Raw genomic sequence first — 13,881 nt, forward strand, 5'->3', positions numbered from 1 at the left:
CATTATGTTAGCATTCTCTGTTATTCATGTATTTATGGGCTGTTGAACCACTTTGCTCCTCCCCATGTCTTTGTATCTTTATTTAGTAGAAACTATTGAATAATTAGAGAAAATATAAATTCTTTCAAACTTGTTTTCCCCTTTAACTGTTTTCAAAAATGACCGTATATGGGCGATTCCAGAGATGCCGTCTGTATCTATTAGTTGACGTTAGCTTTAGCATGCTACGATTACATTTCTCCTGGTTCTTTGGTGTTTTTAAATCGGTGAGAGCCAAAACTGGTATCGGTTCAGTATCGGATATTCGTAGCTGTTAACCCAATATCGTATTTTTCCCCGATATCGGAGCCAGTATCGGATCGGTGCACCCTTTTATCCTTCTTTTATAAGCTAGCGCCTTATGTACATGTTTTCTTGTGCTGTCCCTGTCAAATAAATCAATAAATAATACAATAAATAAAATCCCTACATGTATGTGCAGACGTTACAAAACTTAAGGGTTGTTTTCTCCAAATTAGTTATTTATTCCACTCTTGCAACAACATCTCTCTATTTTCAGAGGGATTTTTAAGTGTCTAATTCCCATCCTGATTTATTGAGGTTTGAACCCAAAAAACTACAGATTTTTTTCACTTCTAGCTCATTCATAAACCAAACAATATCCAAAGTAACTATTATATCATTTTTACACATGAAATACAAAAACATAACTGACAGAAAACTTGCAATACATTTTTTCCTCACAGTCATATCAGTAATCTACATCAACAGTTTCAAATCGATATCTGTAAATTATAATTTGTTTCCCTATTCACCTGTAGTGTCTCGCCGTAGTGAAACCTTTGCGCTTTCCTCGGCTGATTAAGCTTGAAAATGAAAAATACTTCACATAATCTAGTCTTAAAGCGACTCCATATCCTCATTTCTCCTCGTGCGCTGTGTAGACTTTGGTGCGCATCATCCCTCTGGTGAGCTTAAGGTGTAGCATTGTACTGTGCTTCTATTTATTATATAGATTTATACTTTATTTCTCCGACTACCGAGCGCTCGGCAAAAGCAATAAGAAGAAGGTCTGTGGAAACGACTGTTGACCAGTGTGTGATATCGCTGTGAGAAAGAAGAGACTGCAGGAGGGAACGTGACAAAGGTTTATTTATGCATTTTCTCGAACGCACTGAGTTAAAGCGTGTACGGCATAGAAAAAACAGTTAACACAATTATAGATTTAGCGAAAAAATGGGCTCAGTTTTCAGCTAACAGCTCAGTTAAGGGGAAAACAATTTTGAAAAAATCTTTAATTATTCAAAAAAGTGGTTCAACAGCCCATAAATACATAAAAAACGGAGAATGCTAACATAATGCTACATGTTAGCATCGGGCTAATGCTAACGTTAGCTAGCGCTAGCTTCAACTGCCGTTTTTTCACTTCTACAGAACAATCTGCTGTGAGAAAATATCCATATGGGACAGATTTACACTTGACTTTATTTGTATGTGATAAATAAGTTCATATTCCTCCAGAAAATGGCTAAAACGAGTGAAAAACTGTGCTTCCCAAAAGATTCTATTTTCCCCCTCGGCGAAGCCACGCCCCCTTCTCGTCGAGGGGGAAAACAGAATCTTTTGGGAAACACAATTTAGTTATTCATCACATACAAATAAAGTCGAGTCTACATTGGGTCAATATGGATGTTTTTCCACAAAAAACGGCATTCGTAGCTAGCTAGTGTTAGCATTAGCATGTTATCTCCGTTATTTATGTATTCATGGGCTCCATTTTGTTCTTCCCCATGTCTTTGTGTCTTTATTGGGTAGAAAATGGGGGCGTGGCCTAGCTGAAGAGGATGAAAACCTCTCATTGGAATCACAATTTTTCACTCTTAAAACTTATCACCCACCAATAAAGTCGAGCCAGAATCGTTAGCTAACGTAGCATGAAGCTAACATTAGCGTCCTGGTTAGCATTGTCCGTGTTTATGGGCTGTTGAACCGTCTTGCTCCTCACCGTGTCCTTATATTTTTATTTATTTAAAAAATATGTTCATAATTCAGCATTTGTTTAAGTAATTGTGGAGAAAGTTCTTTGTTTTCCCTTCTGGCTGCTTCAAACATGACCATTTATGAGCAATTCCAAACATCTGTGTACATGTGAGTGAGTCAAACCTCTATTGAACTTCGCCGTTATCTGTGTCATTAGCAAATTAGAAAATAATAGCTTTTCTGCCCAACATTTCTTTATTAAAAGTGCACTATGCAACTTTTTATGTAAAAGAATAAATTCAATATACATTTGACTTTTCACTGACCCAGCGGATGCTTGGTTCTCGCCTTTACTTTACCGTCCCGATGGCCTGTAGGACGCTCCCGGATCAGCAGTTGTTTTTGTTTTTTTAGGTTTTCTCTGCTGATTGAACTGTTGCCTGGTTACATATTCATTCCACATCTAAAACCAACCAGAAAACCAACCTACAAAACCTGAAATACACTGTTTCCTGAAGCATCATAGATACAGACGGCATCTCGACAGAGAAGGGGGCGTGGCTTCGTCGAGGGGAAAATAGAATCTTTTGGGAAATGCACATTTTTCACTCTTTTTAGACATTTTCTGGTGGAATATGCACTTATTTATCACATATAAATAAAGCCCAGTGTAAATCGGGTCCATATGGATGTTTTCTAACAGCAGATTGTTCTGTAGAAGTGAAATAACGGCAGTCATAGCTTCCTAGCGCTAGCATTAGTGCGTTGCTAATATGTAGCATCATGTTAGCATTCTCCGTTTTTCTTTTTTTATGTTTTGGGGGCAGTTGAACCACTTTGCTTCTCTCCATGTCTTTGTATCTTTATTTAGTAGAAAACTATATTCATCATTCAGTGTTTGTTGAAGTAGTGTTGAAGTTTAGATTCTTCTCAAAATTGTTTTCCCCCTTAACTGTTTTCAAAAATGACCATATATGGGCGATTCCAGAGATGCCGTCTGTATCTAGAGGAGCCACTGAGGTGGAAAGCAAAGGGAAGGCGCTATGCTAACCTAAAGCTAACCACCCACACAGCTGCTGGGTCACTGAAAGGTCAAATACGCACTGATATTCACTTTTTGTTTGATAAAAAGTTGCATAGTGCATCTTTAAATTACTACTTCACTGAAATGAAATGATAATTATCAGTTACAACAAATGCTATCCATTTAAATAAGTCATATTTACGAAAGCATTAAAGCCTATCATATGCACTTTAAACCCTGCTTGTAAACTAATTCCAGATTGATACGATCACGGTCATTTTCCCTCCTGCAGATGCCGTTTTTCACAGTCTAGTTTTAACTCCGTCTCTGACTTTCCTGTGTGTCTTGAGTTTTCCGTTCAGCGGATCAGCTTTAACCGTCAAATCATGAAGGATGTTTTATCTGTGCCAATTTAGTTAGTCATCATTTCATTTGCACTCGCAGAAAAAAAAAATCACTCCACTTGTAGTTTAGCGCGGTTAAAGGAGACATGACGTAGCGTGTTCGAGCTTCTAACCATGTTGTAATGGTTCCAATCACCGAAGACGAACCCCACGCCGTTTGTTTCGGTAATCCCGGTCTTCTGACTAGAGATGCACCGATCCAGCTTTTTTGCTTCCGATACCGATACCGGGAGTTTGAGTATCTGCCGATATCCGATATATATAACTGATACTGAGAGACTTTCTTAAAGGGATATTTCAGGATTTTTGACATAGGGCCTCGTTTCCTAGTTATCCACAGTCTTGTTGATTTCTGGAGATATTTTTGTTTTTGTAGTTCATGCAGTTCTTATATTTGAAGAGTTTCGTGGCGCTAGGCTAGTGCAAGGCTAGTGAATTTCTATGGTATCAGCTAGCCTGCATAGCTAGCCTTACAGAATGCTGATAGAATATAACTGAGGTGCACTGTGGAGCGGGTCACACTGTTTTTAATGCAGGCTAGCTGATACCATAGACATGCACTAGCCTTGCACTAGCCTAGCGCCACGAAACTCTTCAAATAAAAGAACTGCATGAATTACAAAAAGAAAAATCTCCAGAAATCAGCAACACTCTGGATAACTAGGAAATGAGGCCCTATGTCAAAAATCCTGAAATATCCCTTTAAAGAGTGAAAAAAGCAACGGTCCTCTTTTCTCCAGTTTCGGATCAATAAAGTCTTTTCTTTTCTTGCAAACGACTTGTTACATAGACAATTAATATTAATAAACTAATGGAAAAAACATTACACAAGGATCTGGACTTTTCTACACTAAATATCCTTTGGGTTCATTAATATAAACAACTCACATTAACTGATCTTTACAGCTTGTGTATTACAAATATGTCAGATCAGTTATTCTTTAGCCTCTTAACCCCCGCTTTACCCAAATCCATAAAGTCACAGCCTATGGACCAGTGTAACGCCTCATTTGAAAGCTAAGACTCACAAAACTCATCTTATTGACACTTTTTGTTGGGTTTTCATCATATTTTTGCCAAATTTTAATTGATTTTTCTCACATTTTCATCGCTTTTTTGGTCACGTTATTGTCGCATTTTCAGCCTTGTATTTCTCTCATTTTTGTCGCCATTTTGACACTTTTTTTTCAAGAGGCTTTTAGATTTGGGCAAAGCCAAACTGAAGAGAATGTGCTCGGTTCAGGTGGGGGTTCAGAGGCTCCAGCAGTGGCTACTTTATTTTATCAGGTGATCCAATTATTATTTTGATGTCCCTAGCAACAGCTCATTGTTGCTACCTGATCAAAAAGATGCTTGCGGAGGTTAAAGCGATTGAATTCTCCTTGTTCTTAGCTTTAAAATGACATACAGCCCATAATATTCACTCTATATATATGTGCCTTTAATTTGGGGAGAGCCAAAGCTGGTATCGGTTCACTATCGGATATTTGTAGCCGATGCTCGTATCTTTTCCAGTATCGGCTCCGATACCAGTGTCGGATCGGCGCACCCCTACTTCTAAAAGTTCAAAAGGGGGGAGTTCTAGTAGCTGCAGCACCCCCTGGTGGATCGTTTGAACTTGGCAGGCAACATTAAAGGAATAAGCCACCGTTTTTATGTTCTTACCTGAGCTTAGACGAGTTGATGCGTAGCTGTCTGGTCTTTACGCGTGCGCTCAGTCACGTAAACACGGCACAGACGGCGTTAGCATTTAGCTTCTCCTCTTCTCTATGGTTCCAAATGGAGGTGAAGTTAGAAGCTACCAAGCTCTTTCACGGTTTCTCTATTTAAATACGGTTACATGAGCCTTCATACAATCCAAGTCACACAAAATTAAACTTTCTACATGGGGAACTATATTGCGAGGCGTAGTAATATTACTACGCCTCGCAATATAGTTCCACTTTTTATCCGCTTAGAAAATCGACATGTTTAATTTTGTGTGACTATGCCTGGATCTTCTAACTTCACCTGGTTTGGAGCCATAGATGAGAAGAAGAGGCTAAATGCTAACGCCGTCTGTGCTCTGTTTACGTGACTGAGGGCACACGTAAAGACCAGACAGCTACGTATCAACTCGTCTAAGGTAAGGACACATCTCAGTGTTTAAGAAACGGTGGCCTATTCCTTTAATAAATAGAAAACAAGCACAGGGATTACATTTTTGGGGACAATCTTGTCTCACAGCATCCCCTAATCAAAATATCTTCCCACGCCTCTGTGTCAGGATAACAAAATCTGAGTGATGCAAGAACATTTTGCGACAAATGATAATATTGAGGACCACTTCTCTGAAACCAACTTAAAAAAATGGAAATTTGACATATCCTTTATACATGCGTTTCCAATGACATCATGCATAGTTCCGGCCGCCATTTTGAATACCAAAGTAGCATCATGCAGTACTACAACATGCAACAATATCTTTACTCAGAATGAAAATGAAAGACAACAGACATTTATATGTTAACGTGATCATTGCTCAAGATGATAACAGTAAAAACTTTTCTGTGGAGAAACTAGCAAATGTGGCAGCGCTGTCCTTCTAGCTACAGCAGGAAGATCTGCTTCACTCCTCAGACTAAATGAACACATCAAAGAGGAAACAGAAAATGTCAACAGAGTCTCAGTCTGAGTCAGTGTTTAAGCCGCTCAAGACGTTAGCATGCTACCGGTTTGCAACTGTCAATGGCTTCAACACGATAAACACATGTGTGGCTCATATCTATGAACACTGAGGAAATACTGTAGTAACAGCTCAGCTCTGACCTCTGTCACATGTTTCTAAGGCTAGATGTTTGGAGTGTTGTTCAGGGCTTTCTCATGGAGAGGTCAGAGCTGAGCTGTTGAAGCTAAATGCTAGCCAGTAACATGCTAGCGTCTTGAGCAGCTTAAACACTGACTCACAGATTTCTTCACATAAACGTGCGTGTTTTTACTGTTTTCTTCTTGAGCAATGATCACCATTACATAAAAATGCCACCGTCAATCAATTGTCTTTCATTTATATCCCGAGTAGAGATATTGTTTCTCAAAATGGCCACCAAAACAACAAAAGTCATAACTGAAAGACATGTATAACAAACGAGTTGCAATTAAAATGAAACTCAAGTTATGTCTCCTCTTAAATCGCTTAATAGTTTCTTCAATTTAGTAGTTTTTTTTTATTTTATTTTAGGTGCGCTGCCAAAAGGAAAAAGGTCTCTGCTGGTTTGAAATGACTCGGCAGAAAGGCTCGAACCAAAGCGAGTCGTGACGGAGGAGAGCAAACCTGAACTCGCGTAGAAATGGAGTGTAAACCTCTGCGATTGTAGGACCAGGCGGGTTTTCACTACGAGTAAAATCATCCCTACAATGGTTAACGTGTTGTACTGTTACTGTAAGTTAAGTTAAAACATGGTTATTATAGACAAATACTGGATTTAATTAAGCAAACGTCTGTGTACAGAGCAATAAGTCTAAAAGCGTGATGAGCCCTTTGCTTCTAGAAATGAAGGCGATGCACGTTCGGACGAGGAACGCTGTAAACAAGACGATGTTGTATTTTTTGAAAATCAGCTTTTGGACCAAAATATATTTTAACAGAGACACTACGAACCGTGTTTTGTTTTCATTTTGAAACGGCAAATCTTAAAAACTCACCGGGTTTTCATGCTTAGATTTTGCCCACACATACTTTAGAAAGGGAGCCAGGGTTCATCAAAGTCATTAAATAAACTGTGCCAGGCAAAATCAAGGCCTTAAATGTCATTAAAAAGCGTACAATTAGATTCAAACTGGCATTAAATCTAAATGTGGTGGGTAATTATGACATCGCTCAAAGGTTTTTACCGTCTGAGTTCATCGAAAATACCAAAAATGATGGTCTAGAAAATGTTCAGTTGCGGTTTTGGCTGAATTTTTTTGTTTTTTGTTTTGTTTTTGGCATTAAAATATAGCATTTGGGTTCACGATACAATACGATGTGATATGATATAATAATACATTTTATTTGTAATGCACTTTACATTTGACACCAAATCTCAAAGTGCTACAGTGGACAGCATAGTTAAAAACAAAACATTATAAAATACAACACAACATATATTAAAAGACGGGACTAAAAAAAACAAAGCATTAGCTGTTAAAATAAGCTTCTGTAAAAAGGTGGGTTTTAAGTCCTTTTTTAAATGCGTCCACCGTCTGTGGGGCCCTGAGGTGGTCTGGGAAGGCGGGGCCCTGAGGTGGTCTGGGAAGGCGGGGCCCTGAGGTGGTCTGGGAAGGCGGGGCCCTGAGGTGGTCTGGGAAGGCGGGGCCCTGAGGTGGTCTGGGAAGGCGGGGCCCTGAGGTGGTCTGGGAAGGCGGGGCCCTGAGGTGGTCTGGGAAGGCGGGGCCCTGAGGTGGTCTGGGAGGGCGTTCCACAGGCAGGGAGCAGCGGCTTCAAAGGCCCTGTCGCCCATGGTTTTGAGCCGCGTCCTGGGCATGACCAGACGGTGCTGTTGGCCTGACCGGGTCCTGGTTGACGTGTGTGGTGTGAGCAGTTGGGTGAGGTAAGTGGGGGCCACACCGTGCAGACAGTGATGGGTGTGCAAGAGCACCTTGTATTGTATGCGGAGCCAGTGCAGTGCACGGAGGATGGGGGTGATGTGCTCGTGTTTTCGCACCCTCATCAGGATCCTGGCAGCGCTGTTTTGAACATACTGGAGCTTTTGGAACTCGTCTAAGCTCATATAAAAACACCTCAGTATGTAAAGACTGTGGCCTGCTCCTTTAAGTTGATATCTCTATACAGTATGCATCATTTTTCCCTATTCACCTGCAGTGTCTCACCTTAAAAGGAATTTCATGGAATTCTAACTATCGCATCTAAACTTCATGGGGAAACTGCGACACAACAGAACTCCCCCTAAAAAAGAGGAACAAAGATGGAAAACTAATATTTGAATGCACCATTATAGAGCTTCGCATGTCGTCCTCGTAAAGCCTGTTCCCTGGTTGGTTCTTGGACATTTTCGTTTCCTGTCTTTCCAGAAATGTTGTTTTGTGCTGAGCGTGGGCTTCCTGTTTCGCCGCTAAGAATCTGCTGACGGGTTCCTCTTTGTAAGAGGCGCTCAGACAATGGGACGGAGAAAAAGAGGAGCGAGAGTGTGACTTTTTAATGCTTTTGTTTAAAGCCGCGCTGCGTTATCGTGATACGGTCGAGATCATTGAAATAAAGTCTACAGAGACCAAGGCCAAGACTAAACCAGCCTAAAGTCAAAAGTCCAAGGCGTTTCTGCGGACGATTTGACCTCTTAACCCCCGCATGAACCGAGCACATTTTCTCCAGTTAATCCAAAAGCAAGAACCAAAAAAAAACAAAAATAACACAATGAAACAGCGACAAAAACACACGACTAAAGAGTGATGAAAAAGCCACAAAAAGTTACAAAAATGAGACAAAAAGAGCGACGAATAAGTGATTAAAAAAGACAGGAAAACAACAAAAACACTTCCAAATCACCCAAAAGAATGTGCTGAAAAGAAAAATATCACAATGAAAAACGCAACTAAATAGTGATAAGAAAGCAACAAAAAAATCAACAAGAAAGAGCCACAAAAAGGTGACGAAAATGCAATGAAAAGTGGCCCAAACTACAAAAACGTATGAGGTATTACACTGTAAGCTCCAGTTGAGAAGCTTTTAGATTTGGGTAAAGCCGAACTGGACATAATACGCTCAACATAAAGGCTTAACCTGGAATATATAGCGTAGAATAAATGCTTTTCTTTTTAGCGACAGACTTTAATTCATCTGACTCCACTAAAAACATGTACAATAGGGCCGTCTGAGTGAGTGTGTTTGAGCGTTGGTCTGATGCCGATATGAAGAGGTCGGCCAATATACAGACGGCATTTCGTCATCGAAGGGGGCGTGGCCTCGCCGAGGGGGAAAATAGAATCTTCTGGGAAACAGTTTTTTCACAGTTTTGAGCCATTTTCTGGCGACAAATTAACTTATTTATCACATACAAATAAAGGAAAGTCTAAATCGGGTCCATGTGGATGTTTATTCACAGCAGATTGTTCAGTAGAAGCTAAAAAACTGCAGTCGTAGCGTTTGTGCGATGCTAGCATGTAGCATCAAGTTAGCATTCTCTGTTATTTATGTATTTATGGGCTGTTGAACCACTTTGCTCCTCTCCATGTCTTTGTATCTTTATTTAGTAGAAACTAGATTCATAATTCTGCATTTGTTAAAGTAGTTTTTGAATAATTAGAAAAAGTTTAGATTTTTCTTCAAATTGTTTTCCCCTTTAACTGTTTTCAAACATGACCATATATGGCACAGTTCCAAACCGCTGCTTGGCAACCAAAAGTCACATGACCGACGATGTCATTCCAAACTCAAGATGTTGCTAGGCAACGGAATGTCCTGTGTCTCTAAGCCATAAGCATTTAACGCTGAGACACATTTGGCTGAGTATCTGAAGACGTTTGGCTGAGTATCTGAAGACGTTTGGCTGAGTATCTGAAGACGTTTAGCTGAGTATCTGAAGACGTTTGGCTGAGTATCTGAAGACGTTTGGCTGAGTATCTGAAGACGTTTAGCTGAGTATCTGAAGACGTTTAGCTGAGTATCTGAAGACGTTTGGCTGAGTATCTGAAGACGTTTAGCTGAGTATCTGAAGACGTTTCGCTGAGTATCTGAAGACGTTTCGCTGAGTATCTGAAGACGTTTGGCTGAGTATCTGAAGACGTTTGGCTGAGTATCTGAAGACGTTTGGCTGAGTATCTGAAGACGTTTGGCTGAGTATCTGAAGACGTTTGGCTGAGTATCTGAAGACGTTTCGCTGAGTATCTGAAGACGTTTCTCTGAGTATCTGAAGACGTTTGGCTGAGTATCTGAAGACGTTTGGCTGAGTATCTGAAGACGTTTGGCTGAGTATCTGAAGACGTTTGGCTGAGTATCTGAAGACGTTTCGCTGAGTATCTGAAGACGTTTGGCTGAGTATCTGAAGACGTTTGGCTGAGTATCTGAAGACGTTTGACTGAGTATCTGAAGACGTTTGGCTGAGTATCTGAAGACGTTTTGCTGAGTATCTGAAGACGTTTCGCTGAGTATCTGAAGACGTTTCGCTGAGTATCTGAAGACGTTTCACTGAGTATCTGAAGACGTTTCGCTGAGTATCTGAAGACGTTTCGCTCAGTTCACGTCGACAAACTTGGATTTGTAAACATTCTCTGTGACGCCTGTTGCTGGAGTCGAGGTCCGTGGTGGTTTTCGCTGTTTATTTAAACTTCTGACCTGCTGCTCTTACTTCTCCAACAGACAAAATGAGTATCGTCTCCAGGCTGGAAGAGCTGCAAGACTGGATTATCCCGTCCTCGTGGAAGTCTTTCCTGCGTTTGTTCGTCCTCTCTTTTCTGTTCGGCCTGTATGCACGTCTCGTCCTTGGGGATGGACCGTTGGTGGACGATTGGATGTTCAGATTATTCTTTCCTCTGTCTGTCAACTTTGGACCTGTCACACTGTTTCTTTCGCCGCTGTCTCTGTATCCCTTTCATCTCCCGGACTGGGTGCATTTCAAACACTCCTACCTGTCAATAACGCTGATGGATTACTTTGTGCCGTGGGACGATGTGTGGACGATGAAGATGAACCCCTCGATGTATCTGTACCTTCCTACAGTGGCGTCTCTCTGGTCGTCTCTGTCCCGCTCGTCTCTCCCTCCGTGTACTATAAGTCTGACTCTCATCTCTGTCTCCGTTAAGTCGAACCCGACACATCCGGTAGATTTCCATCCTGTAGGTGTCCAGCTGTGCTGCCCTCTGTGGTCACTGCTCCGTCTCCGCTTATCTGACGCTAAACTTGCCATCGTTCCTCCTATGATGGTCAAATATCAGAACACGCCGTCCAAACCTCCTGTAATCACTGAACCACCGGCGATTCACCCCCCGCCTGGATGGACGTCCAGTCACTGCAGCCCCGGTAATTCAGCCCCCGCCTGGACGGACGTCCAGCAACACCAGCAATTCCCCCAAAGCCTGGATGGTCCAGAGAGTTCACTGGGAGGGAGTGAAGGGTACTTTGTCTCTTCCCTTCTGAGCGTGGCTCTCCTGACTTCTTCCCTCCTGAGCTCGTGTCTCTTTACTTCACGGACCATCTGGCTGAGGTGAGGACCACGGCTGGAGAATTCACCTGCTGCATTAACCGTGTTGATTCATGGGAAATAATCCTTGAGGAACCTACACAGACACCAGGGCCTCCTGGCTGTGAGTTACGAGCGCTGACCGCTGCACCACCGAGCCGCTCACGTTCTTGAAGAATTGAACTCTGAAATATCGCATGTACAGATGTACTTCACGTACCCTTTGCTACGACACTCAGGAGCTCCAGCTCATCCTTTTCCACTGATCATCCTTGAGATGTTTCTACAGCTTGACTGGAGTCCACCTGTGCTAAAGGAAATGGATGAGACGAGCTTTGGAAAGGCTCACAGCTCTGTCAGGTCCCTCAGCTGACAGAGCACGTCAGAGCAGTCTCTGCTCTCATGTCACTGTCAGCTGTGGGACCTTCTCAAGTCCAGATCATCATCAGAATAACACTTGTATTGCACTTTACTAGTTTCTCAAAGTGCTGCACTGTCGTCATTCTTCATTCCCGCCGTCCTCCTGGTGCTGAGCTGCTGATTTAGGCTCACACTGCATCATTTAACATCAGTCCACTCCAGTCAGGGAGTAGAAACATCTCAAGGACCATCAGTGGAAAAAAGCTGCTCCAGAGTTCAGTTCTGAGCGTCAGAGTAAAGGGTTCATGAATTCATCTGTACATGTGATATTTCACAGTTTATTCTTCATAAAGGCCACAGGCCTTTGCTCTGCCCGACCCCGTCAGACCTCGGACGCTCAGCAGGAACGGCCTGGTCGGTTCTTGGATGGAGACGTTTGAGACCAGGAGGTCTGGGGGAACGGAGTGAGTGAGTGAGTGGTCGGGAGGCTGATGGCTTCTGTCAGTCTGCCCCAGGGCAGCTGTGGCTACAACAGTAGCTCACTATAACTAAGTATAAAACTGTAAAGCGACTTTGAGCATCTGGAAAAGTGCAATAAAAAAACAGTTAATATTAATATAATTATACATTTGAAAAACAAACAAAAAACGTTTCCACTTCGTCATAATAATAATATTATTATTATTATTATTAATAATAATAATATTATTATTATTAATAATAATAATATTATTAATAATAATAATATTATTATTATTAATAATAATAATAATATTATTATTATTAATAATAATTTTATTTTAATTATTATTATTAATATTAATATTATTAATAATATTATTATTAATAATATTATTAATAATGATAATAATAACAATACTGCATTGGTTTTATTTAGAGCTTTTCTGGACACTCAAATACGCTACGTTACTTATTCCTTCATTCTATACTTGATGGTGGGAAGCTACTATTGTAGCCACAGCTGCCCTGGGGTCGACTGATGGAAGCGAGGCAACCAGTCTGTGCCATCGGCCCCTCGACCACCACCACCACTCACTACATCCACTCTGTCCTGTTGTACATGTTTTAGTGGTGGAGGAAACCTACGCAGACACGGGGAGAACATGCGACGTCCACACAGCGGGGCCACAGTGGTGCCGATGGTCGAGCGGGTCGTCCCATGATGGAAAGGTCAGGGGTTCGACTCCCGCCTCCTGAAGATGCACACTGTGGTTGTGTCCTTGGGCAAGACACTTCAGCCTCCGAGCCTCCAGTGTCTGCGTACACTGGTGTATGAATGAGTGTGAATGAGTGACTGACTAATGTAGGTGGAAAAGCTTTGCATAAGTTGAGACCATTTACACAGAAACTGGGCCTTGTGTTTAGATGGATGATCATTTGAAAGCTAAGACCCTCAAAACTGATCTAAGCTGATCTTTTTTCTCACGTTGTTGTTGTCGTTTTTTTGTTTTGTTTGTTTTTTTGTCACGTTTTTGTCGTAAATTCGTTCCACTTTAGTCACTTTTTTGTTTGTTCTTTCATTGCGTTTTCATGTCTGTGTCGGCTCTCAGTCGTACAGGAGTCGTCCATCTTCCATGAAGGTTCTTGAGTCGTCGTCTGTACTCTGTAGTTGAAGTGTCGAACGTTTCCTTTTGGATGAACTACAGAGTACAGACGACGACTCAAGAACCTTCATTGCATTTTCATCTTTGTCTCATTTTCATCTCTATTTTGATGCTTTTTTCCAGAAGCTTTTAGATTTGGGTAAAGCCAGACTGGAGAAATGTGCTCGGTTCAGGTTGGGGTTAAGAGGTTTTATTAAACTATTAAGTTCTTCACCCGTAAACACCTAAACCAAGCACATTTTCTCCAGTTCGGCTTCACCCAAATCTAAAAGCCTCATGGAAAAAAACAGCCAGAAAAGCAACATTCACACAATAAGAAGCAACAAAAACATCACTAA

This window comes from Gobius niger (assembly GCF_951799975.1).
Source record: "Gobius niger genome assembly, chromosome: 22".
NCBI classification, from domain to species: Eukaryota; Metazoa; Chordata; class Actinopteri; order Gobiiformes; family Gobiidae; genus Gobius; species Gobius niger.